This window comes from Rattus norvegicus, chromosome 17 (assembly GCF_021556685.1).
Source record: "Rattus norvegicus strain SHRSP/BbbUtx chromosome 17, alternate assembly SHRSP_T2T, whole genome shotgun sequence".
Lineage (NCBI taxonomy): Eukaryota > Metazoa > Chordata > Mammalia > Rodentia > Muridae > Rattus > Rattus norvegicus.
In genome coordinates this window covers 23,736,434-23,751,381 of record NC_141550.1, presented here as the reverse complement: position 1 = coordinate 23,751,381, position 14,948 = coordinate 23,736,434, and the positions used below count along the sequence as shown (strand labels likewise).

At 44.6% G+C, this 14,948-nt stretch overlaps 1 protein-coding gene across 2 annotated transcripts in view; it reads left to right on the top strand.

Annotated features, from left to right (window-relative positions):
- Window positions 1-14,948, top strand: part of Gcnt2 (glucosaminyl (N-acetyl) transferase 2) — a 70,522-nt gene that overhangs the window by 42,651 nt on the left and 12,923 nt on the right.

Below are 14,948 nucleotides of genomic sequence, written 5' to 3'. Positions count from 1 at the left end.
AATCTGAAGACCAGAAACAGGAAGGATGTGTCCGGACCATCAAAACCCTGTATAGAATGATTGTAGAACGGGTTCTGTGACGCTAGCTTGAGAGGCCTGTTAGCAAGATTCCTGGGGCGTCTCTGTCCTTGCAGTGTGGTATGGAGGAAAGAATGTGGACTTTGAAGTGGGACAGGACTTTGGAGTCCTAGCCCTGCCACTTAAGAGCTTGTCTGACTCTGGAGAAACCATACAACCGATGCAGATGCGATATAAGAGAATGTGTGAGGCCAGGCCTGGTGCCCTGTGCTGGAATCTCCACACTCAGGAGGCTAGAACAGGATTGGGGTTTAGAGGCCACCCTTTCATGCAAAGAGGAATGGGGGGGGGGAGCAAAAGGAAGTTTAGAATGTGTTCGAGATTTTGCAGGATTGTTTGAATTCAACTTCATCCCTGTAAAGTGTGTCTGAGACGTGTCTGGAGACAAAGCCCTTGGGGTCCTTTGAGCTTTTTCCATATTTCTTTTTACAAATGTTTGTAGAAAGACTGGGAGAATCACCAGGTGGCTGTAAGAGACCCTAGAAGACAGTCAGGATTGGATAGCAGTTTGTAATTTTTTTTTGACTGACTCACCCTTCCTTCCTGCCTGCCTGCCTCCCTGCCTCCCTCCCTCCCTCCCTCCCTCCCTCCCTTCCTTCCTTCCTTCCTTCCTTCCTTCCTTCCTTCCTTCCTTTTTGTCTCTATTTTTCCTATTTTCAATGGCAATGGAACCACAACCTGTGCTATCACTGAACTGCAGCTCACACCCAGCGCTCCTTGACTTGTGTGTGTGTGTGTGTGTGTGTGTGTGTGTGTGTGTTTCTCTGTGTACATAGGTGTGTGTATGTTTGTATGGAAACCAGGGGTTGATACTGAGTGTCTGATGTCTTACTCTATCCCTTTCACTTTGTCTTTCTCAAAATGATATTTTTATTAATTCTTTGAAATTTTAATTAATGTATACAATCTATTCTGATCTAAATATGCTACACCACCTCCCTCCAACCCTGCCACTCTCCACTTCGTGTCCTCCTTTCCACATCCTCATCCTCGTCATCATCTTAGTTGGGTTTCTATTGCTGTGATAAGACATCACGGCCAAAAGCTACTTGAGGAAGAAGGGTTCATTTGGCTTGTAGGTTATCATCCTTGTCAGGGGAAAGCGAAGACAGCAACTTAGAGGCAGGAAACCAAGCAGGGACAATGAAGGATTGCCGCTCACTGACTGTGGCCTGCTCAGCCCTCTTTCTTATACACCTCAGGACCATCTACCCAGGAGTGCCATTTGCCCTGTTGAGCTGGCCCCTCCCACGTCAATCATTAATCCAGGAGAGGACCTACAGACTCACCTACAGGAAATCTGATGGAGGCATTCTCTCAATTGAATATCCTCTTCATGGATAACGCAAGTTTATATCAAGTTGATAAAAAAAAAAATTCCAAAATCAAACAAACAAAAAATCTAGGGCACTCACTGTGCCCTATTAGTACTGACCAAATGTGACTAGGTATGAGGGCGTCTGGCTGGGAGCATGGGCAGCCTCCCAAAGAAAACTGACTTCCCCCACAGCAGCCAGCAATTGTAAGTAGCTCTTGGGACCTCAGGAGACCTATCCTCAGCCATGTTGGAATTTTAACTGGTTTGATCTTGTGCAGGCGACCCTTGCTACTGTGAGTTGAGAGCCTACCTTGGTTTTTAAGACGAGGATTCTCGCTGAACCTGGAGCTCACCAAGACTAAATGGACAGTGAGCTCTAAAAAGTCCCCCTGTTTTCACCACTCCAGCATGTGGATTATAGGCATCCGCCACAGTGCCTGAGTTTTTACATGGATGCTGGGGATGGAGACCCTCTGCTTGGGCAGCGAACATTAGTAACCCAGCGGCCCCATAGCCTCTGTCTTTTGACTATCTAGATACAGCCAGCTAAGAATGGTAAACAATAGCAACGGATTATAAGCCATGAATGAATATGATTGTTTTAAACTAATATTTTCAAAGTCCAGACACTTCTGTGCAAGAGGAGCTAATGAGGGCGGGGAACATTGCCCGTGTGGTAGAGTTCTTGGCAAGAATACTCAAGGCCCTGGGCTCCATCTCCAGGAGGGGCAGGGCAATAACCTGGTTAGTCGTGCTGTGAAATTATTACTCAAGACCTAGCCTCTTCTGTTCAAACCTTTGTTTGCCCTTGGGTACCATCTTGGGCTTCAGTTTCCTGCCTTGTAAACGAACCACACGGACTAGGTGATCTCAAAAAGAGGTTCATGCATAATAACTAACCCATCCCAGCGGGCCTTCTGCTTTCTTGTACAGTCCTGCAGTGTTGGTTTCATAGGATTGTTAGAAGGTACAGGGCAGTGGAGATCAGTGGTTAGTGCTTTAATGTTCTTTATGGTGTCAGACCTCCCCTGTTGGTTCTTTCTATGTAACAAATACCCTGACTCCTACTTATATCACTCTGTAGCCTGTAGGGTTGATGGGGCAATGGCTTCCATGGAATCAATTTCCCTCCTCGTCAAAATGACTTTGTCCATATGTAGATGCACCCCCCGCCACCGTTGGGACTTTGGATCCAGTGAGGAGACTGGGTTCTGAGTGTGTGTGTAACATCTCCTTTTCTCCATTGGCTGTTTTAATATGGAACATTTCCCCCTGGTTTCTGGAGAGACATTGTGGTATGTCCATAAATGCTGGACCAGACAGTAATTACTATGCAGATACAGAGGAGACATCCCCTTGTTCTCAACCATTTGGCTTCAGACCCTACCCTGAAGACTCCTAGGGTTCTCGATTTAATGCAAACTGTATAACCCATGACTGTGTACTTCTGTATTTCTAAATTGGAAATGATAGAGTGTTTAACTTGAGTGCATGATGGATTAATACACAGTAAAGTATCTAGGTGTCTGTTGTCTGGCTTTCATCCTCCCCTCTCTTGCCCCCTTGCAATTTCTCTTTTTAAGGGGATTTGATGAGGAACAGGAACTAGGAAAATGCAAAACTCTAAATTCCTGATGTGTCCAAGGTTAACGGCAAAGTTCTGGAAGATTTTTCTAGAACGCACACGTGATCATCTTGACGGCCTCCTTTGCTCAGCTTTCCTTCTCACTAGGGTTCTTTCTACTGTGGGAGCTGAGATAAATGGAGCAACTAAGAACACCACATTGGTTAGGGGACCCATTGTACCACGTCGGGTGTTGGTAGAGCATCACGTGTTTCAGTACTAGAGGACATGGCAGCCAGTAATTCTGACAGTATGGATAACCCACCTCTGGGGAAAGGATACCAACAATTTCCAAACAGTGTGAATCAAACTAAATAATATTGTTTCTGTCCAAATGAAAGGACACCAGAACCAACCTGTTGCTGTAAAATTATTTAAAAAAAAAAGTCTATCTTTTATCCCACCCTAGATCTAGTACCGTAGTGCCCCAAGATATCTGGAAGATATCTTCATCTCGGTCAGCAAAGCCTCTCACCCACTTTGCTCCATCCCCTATCACACTGCCGAAGGCTTCTCTCTGAGCCTGGCTGCAATCTTTCTATTCATCTAGTTCCAAGGCCGGTTGCCACCATGCCAGAAACACACATCCCAACACCGTGGCAGCCCAGTGTCTCTAGCTGTTGCACACTCTCTTAAACTTAAACTGATACATGAAAGAACACACAATAACCTCTGATCTGATTGATAAGATATAATTTCCCACCTAAACATACAAAGCCCTGTACACATCCTTTTTTTTTTTTTTTTTTTTGGAGCTGAGAACCAAACCCAGGGCCTTGAGCTTGCTAGGCAAGCGCTCTACCACTGAGCTAAATCCCCAACCCCCACATCCATCCCTTAAGTATATTCATAACAACCTGTAAATGTGCAGAAAGGAATCTTAACATCTGCCTCCATGTTCTCTCCATGGCTTCCTCTCTCCCTCCCTTCCAGTCTCCTCCTCTCTCTAAAACTCTTCTCCCGCCCATCCTTCCTTCTTGCCCAATGCATGATGACATCATCCTACACCAGCCTAAAAGAGATGCTGATGAAAGCCATCTGGCCATCCCCCTGTCAGCCTCTGTCCTCTATCCTGACCGGGGGGGGGGGGGGGGGGGGGGGTAGGGAGGAGTATAGCGAATGAATTAGTTACAGTCTTGTTTGTCTTCAGAACAATGGAATTGAGAACTCGGGCAGAGGAGAGGAGATAGATCCTCTCTATCAAAAGCTGGGGGCTTGAATGAAGCAGAGGGGGACCAAGAAGGAGCGTACTGTGAGTAAAGAACCAGTCAGCTCTGTCATGACGTGTAAGGACGCGGAGCGAGGACCACTTGTTCCGGCCCACAATCCCCCAGGCCTGGATACCACCTTCAGTGCTTCTGATCCCCTCTCATCAAAGGAGTATACCAAGTTCCGCCCTAGTCCTGAGCAAAAGAACAGTAAGAATATGCTGTTATCTGCGTTGACTAATCCTGCGGGGTAGCCTCAGGACAGTACCCTGTTCCAAATCTTGCATGCTAGTGCTTAGTTCTGGAACAAACGGCTTTGCAGCTGAGTTACCAAATGGAAAGCATGACCACTCTTCATGCAGACAGACATCATTCCATCTTGTACCCTCATGTTGTTGGAGGTTGAAGCAACTTGTTCCTTCATTTTAAAAAATTTGTGTACATGAAAATTCCTTGCAAAGCCGTTCACTATATTTGGTTGCTTCGTTTGGATTTTCTTTTCTTTTGTTTTTTCCAAAGGGGTCTTTCCGGGGCTGGGGATTTAGCTCAGTGGTAGAGCGCTTACCTAGGAAGCGCAAGGCCCTGGGTTCGGTCCCCAGCTCCGAAAAAAAGAACCAAAAAAAAAAAAAAAAGGGGGTCTTTCCTTGTAGTCTAGGCTGGCATGAAAAACTGGGGGTGGGCTTGAGTTACCCCTCCCCCTCCCTTTCCCTATCTCCCCCCACCCCCTGTGCCCAGTACAACTGTGTTTGAATTTACACCTACCTCCACAACCAAGGACAGTTCTGCCAGTCTGAAAGTTCTCTGTGCCACTCCTCATGTGCGACCCTCCCCTGTATTCCACCACAATGATTTTTACCTTTTCCAGAATGTTGTAAAATGGGAGGGAAATCCAAGAAGTCAGTCTTGGTGGCAGAGGTCTGTAATCTCAGCACTTGCCGGGTGAACGCCTTTCAAAGCTGGCTACCTTAGTGAGACATTGTCTCAAGGAAACAAAACAAATCAGCAGAAATAACAAAATAGCAGAAATAACCATAGGCAATGTAGCCATCAGGACCTGGAAAGAGGGCTTCTTCTTCTTCTCCTCCTCCTTTAATTTTCTTTTGATTTTGTTTTGTTTGTTTGTTGTTTGTTTTGAGACCGGGGTCCTGGCACTCACTCTAGACCAGGCTGGCCCTAACTCAGAGATCGAACTGCCTCTGCCTTCTGGTGCTGGGATTAAAGGTGAGCACCAACCACCACATTGCTTTTTTTTTTCCCTCTGAATATTTGTTGATGCCTCTAATTTCCAGCGGCCTCGCTGGCAGTTTCAATGTCTGTTAAGTAATTTTTTTTCGAGCCATTTCTCCCATAAATCATCTCCACAAATGGCGGAACAGTTTAATATCTCTTTTGAAAAACGTAAGGATGGAGGATATAGTCAATGGTAGAATGCCTGCAGGCTGTGGAAGACCTCGGTTTTGACCACTCCGGATAGTATGCTAAAATAGTTTATCTAACTGTTAAAATTGGTGTACCTTCGTTAGCTTCAAATTTTAGTTTTGGAGCTTCCTAATAAATAGGGAATCCATGATCTTCATGGAAAGAGTATTAAAAACTGTGTTCCACATTAATCCCAGACACAGGGCTGTTATTAAGATCCCTATCACGGTGCTTTCAACCAGTCAGATCAGTCAAGAACACCTTAATATCATAGGGTATCGTAGCACCTCAATAAGGATTCTTATCAAAACTCATAGGTGGCTTGTGAGTTTTGTTTTTGTTGTTTTGCTGTCAGTTGAATATCTTCGAGGTTGCTCTTGAGCTGACAATAGCTGTCACTCAGAGTCCCTAACGTGTTGGAATACTTGCAGCTCAAAGGAAACCCCCAATTTATCAGTATGATTTATCAGCTCCTGGCCAGGAGAGAGGGGAGGGAGCAAAGGCAACGACCGGAAGAACAGCATTTCTGTAAAGGCTCACACTTTGTTTTATAGACTTATGAAAATATTGGATTCCTGACCCCTCTGCAACTTTTTGCTGTAGTATTGTAGGGTATTCACCAGAGAAGACTGCCCAGACATGGGTTTCAGCCAATAGACAGTCTTTATTCTATGGCTGCTATACTCTGTAGCCCTGAAATCCCAGTGCAGCACCGAGACTGTCTCAAGATGAGCTCATAAGCCCAGAAGCTGTGTTCTGGGTTGACATACTTCAGTTAACAAGAGCAGTCAGCCAGAGCAGAACTACAGAAACCAAAAGAAGCAAGGTTAGTACATCTAGAGACTTCCCCAGAACTATGGGAAAGGTCTTTGCTTTCATTTTGACTGCTGGTGCTATCTGTGTGCTTTGTTTTCTGGCCTGGATGGTGCTACCATCATGGAGTCAATTATGTTAAGGTCTGGGGGCCCTGTTACAGGTTGACGTATGGAATACTATACACATTAGAATTGAATAGATCGTGAATTGTCTGTTTCTGTTTGATGCTGTCTCAGCTCTGGCTGGTTCTTTAGCCATGGATGGCCTTGCTGTACAAGTCCTCTAAGGAAGTGCTGGAATGAGATCACTACTGATTAGGATTGGGTGTGGGCTACCACACCCGCTTTCATGCATTGCTGGGGATTGAACCTAGGGCTTTATACATGGTGAGCACCCACTCTCCCAACTGAGCTACGTTTCCAACCTCAGCTCATCGTGGTTTTAAACTGCTTCTTGTCTGTCTAGCCCATGCAACAAAGTACATTCTCAGCACTTCTGGGACCCTGGAAGCTTCCCTTCCAGTCACTTCCCACCGTAATGACTATTCTGTACATTAGATGTCTGGTCTTGTGTTGCTGGATTAACTTCTTTTAAAAAGTAGTCATTTTTTAATTTATGTGTGATATGTACCCCTCTGCACCACATTGGCGCAGTGCCCTCAGAGGCTAAAGAAAGGCTTGGGGTCCCCAAGAACTGGAGTTACAGGTGGTTAAGACATCATGTGAGTGTGGGAACTGAACCCAATGCTTTCAATGGCTGAGCCGTCTCCCCAGCCCTCTTGGTGTATGACTTCTAGTTGAAGTGCTTTTTTATACAAATGTTTGGGCTAAATGGATGTTTAAGGGGAAAGCTACAGTCATAGATTTTATCGTTGCTGCATGCTTCCTGGGGACTGGGCATGAAGAAGGGCACTCACATATCCCAGGCCCAGGGCAAACCTTTCTCTCATGTTTCTTCCCTTTTTGAGTTAGTTTACCCAACAGTACAAATAGAACAGTACTGCTGTCTTGCAGAAAAGGCTAGACTTGTTATAGACAGAGACTTAGTTCCCAGAATTAGCAACCTATATATATATTTGGGTTTGTGCAATAGCAAGTTAAGTTCCCCACTGATCTCCAACAACTTTTGACCAGAGTTGGAATGAAAATCAGGGTTAAAATTAGACAACTATCCCGTGTGTGTGAGAGTTTTTATTTGACTGTTTGTACATGGACTGGGACGGGGCAGGGGACAGTGGTTGCAAGTGGTAGACGAATTCTTGAGTCGCAGCCAGCTGAGTGCTGTTTTGAAGGTAAAGAAGGCACCGTGTGTAGAGCAAAATGAAAAATCTGCTAATGAGGCTGGAGAGATGATGGCTCAGTGGTTAAGGCTGCTCCTTCTAGAGGATCCAGGTTCAATTCCCAGCACGCACGTGGCAGCTCACAACTATCTATAATTCCAGTTCCAGCAGCCCCAACACCCTCAAGACACAGACAGACAGACAGACAGACAGAGAAAACACTAATGGACATGAAATAAAAATTTTTAAAAATTAAACAAAATCCGTTAACATCAGTACAGGGTTTACCCGGGGCCGTGAAGCTTACAGCATCACCCGGGCTGCTCTGATGACGTCAGGAGAGCAGGCAAGGGCCCTGCTGACTGAAGTGAATCAACACTGCACTTTTAATTGACAGTCACAGAAAACGGGGTAACTACCACAGGAACTGAGAAACACCCAATCTAAGCTATATATAAACACTCGAACTGCATCTAAAGACTGTGGCTGCAGAAAAATCTTAACCAGCAGAATCTATCGGGTTTCCAGAACTCGGTCACATTTATGTTCTAAGGATATAAAGGAAATAGAGATTTTTTGTTTTGGGGTTTTTTTTTGTTGTTTTTTTGGTTTTTTTTGGGGGGGGGGAGAGGATTGAGAAGGCAGGGCTGTGAGGGAGCTCATAAGCCCAATAAAAGTGCTAAATATATATATAAGAAACTCTGAGTTAAAGAAATCCAACAAGCATTTCTCACACTAAAGAAGAGGTGTCAACTGGGTGTGGTAACACACTCCTTTAATTCCAGCCCTAAGGAGGCAAAGGCAGGTGGATCTCTGTGAGTTCAAAGCCAGCCTGGTCTACAGAGTGAGTTTCAGGACATCCAGAGGTGAACCTCCACTCTCTCTGTAACTATATAGCTCAGCTGACACTGAAAAGCAGAAAAAGACAGAGAGACCCTGTCTCAAACCCCTCCACTAAAGGTGACTTTTTATCTATGCTCAGTATAGACTAGTTAGCTAGTTAGTCATGAGGTTGGGATTGGGAGTGTAGATCAGTGGTAAAAGATGTGCAAGCATATGCAAGGCCCTGGGTTCAATTTTGGATATATATTTCATATATAGATATATGTATTTGGTATAGATAGATTCTCTCTCTCTCTCTCTCTCTCTCTCTCTCTCTCGCACACACACACACACTCCAGAGTATTAATTTGTGCAGAAATACATACTTTCTGATCTAGAAAGCCACCATAGAGACCTAGTGTAGGGGTGAAGTTTTGAAAAACGTCAGCATCTGCAGATGCAACCTCTGTGTGACGTCACTGAGGGCTATAGGAAGACGCCACCGCCCGTTCTGACATCCTAACAGCTGCCTTTCAGTTCTGTAAGAAACGGAAAGTCTAGGGGAGAAATACAGAACTGGAAATGACCAGAAAGACTCTCTTCCAGAAAGAAAGCTGACTTCAGAGGCTACCCACGACTCACTCTGGGCCCGGCGATGAGTCAGGGAAAGGCCGGAAGTAAATTCAGGATGGCTGTCTCGTAGCTCTGTGTTCTTTTCTCTGATCTGCTTGGGTGTTTGACCATGTAGGCATCACAATTATAGGAAAATTAAAGAGCTGACTTGAGGAGAGAAAGGTGTCTCTCTATCGCCAGAAACGAGCGAGTGGGCCAAAGCTGAGTGCTAGAGTTCGTGTGTTAAACACGGAATCCCTGTTCCAACGGCGTTGAGAGGTGGGACCCCTAAGAGGTGACTGGAGGTAAGGGCTCTGGGCACTCAGGTCGATGCACGCCTTCCCTGCAGAGGCCGGAGACAAGCCCGGAAACGAGGACTTCCTGAAGCATCCGTTGATTTTTCCAGGAAAACTTGGCTTTTTCTCAGCTCTCCAGGAGGGTTCCCGCCTCAAATTCTGAGTGTGGATCATATTTGTAGCAGTAATCATTTTCCCCCCGCTACCTAAAATGTTTATCGATTCTCACTCGTGCATATCTTATTTGCTCTCTTTTAAAGTTATATATAGATGATAGTCTTCTCCTCCCTCAAGTCCATCCAGATCCCTACCCTCCCACACACATACCCAACTTTAAGTTTTTTCTCAAAAACAAACAAAAACCCAATACAACAAGATCCCCCAAACCAGGAAAACAAAATAAAACTCCTCCCCCCAAACAAACAAAACAAAAACCCACCAAACTGTAATCAAATAAAAGAGTGCAACACACGCATACACACACACCCCCACACATGCACGCACACACATACATGCACACATACATGCACACATGCACACACGCACACATGCACACACACACATGCACACACGTATACACATGCACACACACGTATACACGTGCACGCGCGCGCGCACACACACACACACACACACACACACACACACAAAGTTCATTGTGTAGTGATCATCTACTCCTGAGCATGAGACTGTCCTGGCGTAGTTGATATACCCCATATCACTCCACTGAATAAAACTGATTTTCCTTCTCCCAGCAGTCTAAGTGATAGTTCAGTTGTTAGCCTTTGCCCTAGTGGCAGTTTGTGGAGAGCAACCTATAGTCTTGGGAACGGCTGGGTCGTTTGGAGATTCTCATGGGCCAGCTGTGGCCAGCAACTCAGTTAGATGAAACCCAGTCTCAGAACTGGAAGCGTCATTTGGTAGCAAGAGATGACCAGTTGGGGCTCTGCCTCCCCCACTATTTGGCTATTTTATTTAGATCGTCTTCATATATGTAGATACTTTAGGAAGTTTCTACCATTTCAGGTTTCCATACTGCTCCTCTGATGACCTTTAATTTTAGGTCTTTCCCTGTATTCCCTCCCTCATCTCCCCTCCTCTCCTGTTCCCTATTTGATTCTCCCATTCGAGCCCCACAGCCATTCATATCTATTCTATTTCTCTTTCCTAACGAGATCCTTCTGTTCCCTCTAGTCCCTTACTGATACCTAACCACTGTGGTTCTGTGGATTGTAGCTTAGTTATCATTGACTTAACAGCTAACCTCCACATACAAGTGAATACAGAACCAGATTTCTCTTTCTGAGGCTGGCATATCTTATTCAGGATTATTTTATCTAGTTCCATAATCCGTTTGCCTGGATGATGTCATATTTTTTTAACAGCTGAGTAATACCCCATTGTATAAATGTACCACATTTACTTTGTCTATTCTTCTGTTGAGGGACAGCAAGGCTGCTTCCAGTTTCAGTTTATTACGAGTAGAGGTTGTTTCTAATTTCAGGCTATTATGAGTAGAGCAGCAACGGACGTGGTTGAGCAAGTGTCTCTGGGGTAGGGTGAAGCAACCTTTGGATATACGCCAAGGGTGGTATGGCTGGGTCTTGGGGTAGATGAAGTCCCAACTTCCTGGGGACCCACCACACTGATTTCCATTGTGACTGTACGAATTTGCTCTCCCACTGGCAATGTATGAGTGTTTCTCCTCCTCCTTCTCATCTCACCGGCATGAGCTGTCCCTGTGGCTTTGATCTTAGTCATCCTAACAGGTATATGATGAAATCTCAGAGTTGTCTTGATTTGCATTTCCCTGATGGCTAAGGCTGTTGAGCATTTCTTTAAATGTTTCTCAGCCATTTGAGGTCTCTCTTTTGAGGATTCCGTTTAGATCTGTGCCTCATTTTTAAAGTAAGTTATTTATTTCTTGACATTTACTTGAGTTCTTTCTATGTTTTGCATATTAGCCCTCTCTTGGATGTGTAATTGGTCAAAATCTTGCCCCATCCTGTAGGCTGCTGCTTTGTTAGATTAGCAGTGTTTTTTTGCCAAACCGCTTTTTTGTTTCATGAGATCCCATTGTTAATTGTTGATCTTAGTACCTGTGCTAACAGGGAAAATCTTTTCCCATGCCAGCTCTTGCCCACTTTCTTTTCTATCTGGTTCATGTATCTAGTTTTATATTGGGTTCTTTGATCCATTTGGGGTTGAGTTTTATGCAGAGCGATAAATGTGGGTCTGTTTGGATTCTTCTACATGCAGACATACAGTTTGACTAGTACACTTTGTTTTAGATGCTGTCTTACTTCCTGTGTGTATTTCTGGCCTCTTTATCAAAAATCAGGCGTCCAAAGGTGTGCAGATTTATATCCGGGTCTTCAGTTTGATTCCACTGATGAATGTGTCTGTGTTTGTGCCAGTACAATGCTGTTTTTATTACTATCGCTTGGTAGCACAACTTGAAACCAGATATAGTGATATTTCCAGCAGTTCTTTTATTATTCTGGATTGTCCCAACTATTCTGGTTTGTGTTTCTATATGAAGCTGGAAATTGTCTTTTCAAAATCTGTGAAAAATTGTGTTGGAATTTCAGTGGGAATTGCATTGAATCTGTATAGATCTGTAGAGATGAACGGCCATTTTTATTATGCTAATCCACGAGCATGAGAGGTCTTTGTATCTTCTTTTTTTTTTTTTTTTTTTTTCAGAGCTGAGGGTCGAACTCAGGGCCTTGCACTTGCTAGGCAAGCGCTCTACCACTGAGCTAAATCCCCAACCCCTTCTTTATATATAAGTATACTGTAGCTGTCTTCAGACCACACCAGAAGAAGGCATCCGATCTCATTGCAGATGGTTGTGAGCCACCATGTGGTTGCTGGGATTTGAACTCAGGACCTCTGGAAGAGCAGAGCCTTTAACCACTGAGCCATCTCTCCAGCTCTCTTTGTATCTTCTTTTATCTTCCAATTTCTGTCTCCAGTGACTTGAGGTTTTTATCATGCAAGTCTTTCACTTGCTTGGTTAGAGCTACCCCAGGATATATTATTATTTGAGGCTATTGTGCAAGGCGTTGCTTCTCTGATTTCTCTCTGTCTGTCATTTGTATATAGGAGTGCTTCTGATTTCTTTGAGTTAATTTTGTATTCCGCTACTTTGCTGAGTGTGTTTATCAGCTGTAGGAATATCCCAGTGGAATTCTTAGGATCACTTGTATGCAATTTCATATCATCTCCAAATGATACCTTGGCTTCTTCCTTTCCAATTTGTACCACCTTATCTCCTTCACCTGTCTCATTGGTCTAGCTAGGAATTCAAAAAGAGTGGACAACCGTGTCTTGTTCCAGATTCTTCTGGAGTTGCTTTGAGTTTCTCTCCAATTAAATAGATGTTGACCATAGGCTTCCTGTAAAGTGTCTTTATTATGCTGTGGTATGTCCCTTGTGTCTCTCATCTCTCCAGGACTTTTATAATGAACGGGTGTTGGGATTTTGTCAAGGGCCTTTCCTGCACCTAATGAGGTGATCAGGCAGGGTTGGGGATTTAGCTCAGTGGTAGAGCGCTTGCCTAGCAAACGCAAGGCCCTGGGTTTGATCCCCAGCTCCGGAAAAAAAAAAAAAGAAGTGATCAGGTGATGGTTGACTTTGAATTTGTTCATATGGTGAATTGTATTTATCTGTTTATTATTTGTTGGCATTAGCTTTTGTAGCATATGTGTCTCACAAGCCATGGAGTAACCACTTTTAAGAGGAGAAAGGTAGATTCACAAAGCAAATGTGAAGCTGGGGGTAGCCAATTTAGGGAAACTGAGAAATAAACGACTGCTTCTTTGATCTTCACCTTTTGAACCCCTGGAAGTTGAAAATAAAGCTTCTGAGATTTGATAAAAATAAAATAAGACAAACTTCTTATGGAGGCTCAGTGCTTGGTGCTGTGAAGCATTGGATAAATTGGAAGACAGACACAGCTGGGTGTCTGTCTGTCCTGTGAAGTCAGGGGAAGAGGTTCATGAAGAACTAGGAGTCATCCAGATGTGGCAGATGCCTGTAATCTCAGCACCCAGGTGGCTGGCACAGGAGGGTCCTTAAATTTTGGGGGACAGATTGGGTTTCATGGTGAGGCTTGGATCAGCCTAGGAGAAAGAGTTCGAGTCTAAACCTATTCCCCCATCCCCACCCCAATATCAACCAACCGGTCAATTGGTCCAAGGTGGAACCTACTTTTAATCTTAGTGCTGGGGTGGCAGAGGGGAGAGGATACTGGTCTCACAGGCCAGGCAGCCTAGTGTAATGGGTGAGCTCCAGGGTTATGGGAGAGCTTATCTGAAAGGAAGTGGTGATATTCTTGGGGGTGGCACGCACATCAGGATTTCCTCTGGCTGCCCCAGGCGCACACGCACACAAATAAATAATTTAAAATAGCAATGGCTGAGTGAAAAGGAGAAAGGAAAAGGGAAGGAACAGGAATGCTCCTGGGTATGGTGGAGCAGAACGTTTATTGTAAATATATATATATATATATATATATATATATATATATATATATATATATATATATATATAGCCAGAGGCAGGGACCTCTGGGAGAGTCCAGAGTGGACAAGACCTGAGCTGTTCCTGGTGGGAAGAAGGAAACCAGATGCAGCAGCCAGGAGGCCCCAAGAGTATAGGAGCGGGGTAACCAAATTACGGCCCTGGGCTGAAGAGTTTAGGGTGGGGGCTGGGATGTGCGAGCCGGAAGGCCCTGAAACTGAGGGATGCTGGGAGAACCTAGCTGCGGGAGTCTGCTTTGATATGTTAAAATAGGCACCTCTGCCTTTTGTGCCGGGTTTAAAATTTTAACAGTGGATGGTCCTAATCCAGATCACCAAGAGGGAGCTCAGGCATTGTTTGTGACAGGGTCTCTGGATGTACGGAGCCAAGGCATCCCGGCACCCACAAACCCGCTGCTTCAGCCTCTTCTGTGTCACACCACAAGGCGGGCAGATAGTGGGATGAGTATTTGGTTTTGGGGGCTCTGCAGATGCTTTCTCGAGTGTGTAAGAAGCAAGATGCAGAAATTCAAACCTAAAAGAAAGGGACTGCAGAATTGAGAGCACGTCAGATCTCTCTGGGCCCCCTCAGGTGCCTACGTCCGTGTGCACATACCCCCCACAGACACACACGGAATGAAAAATAACTAAAACAAAATAAAATTTAAAACCCTGGAAAATTGACCCTCCTGGCTTGCCCGCTTGGCCTTTCATTCAGTCCTTACTGACTGCGGCTGCTTTTAAAAATCAGGTAAGAGTTTGCTGGGATGGGGAAAAAGAAAACCTCCTCAACTTTAATGTCTAGAATTGTTTTTCTTTTCTTCCATTTTTATTAAAATTAGGTATTTCTTATTTACACTTCAAATGTTATTCCTTTTCCCGGTTTCCTATTCATCAGCCCCCTAACCCCTCCTTCTCCCCTTCTATATGAGTATGCACCACCCATCCCC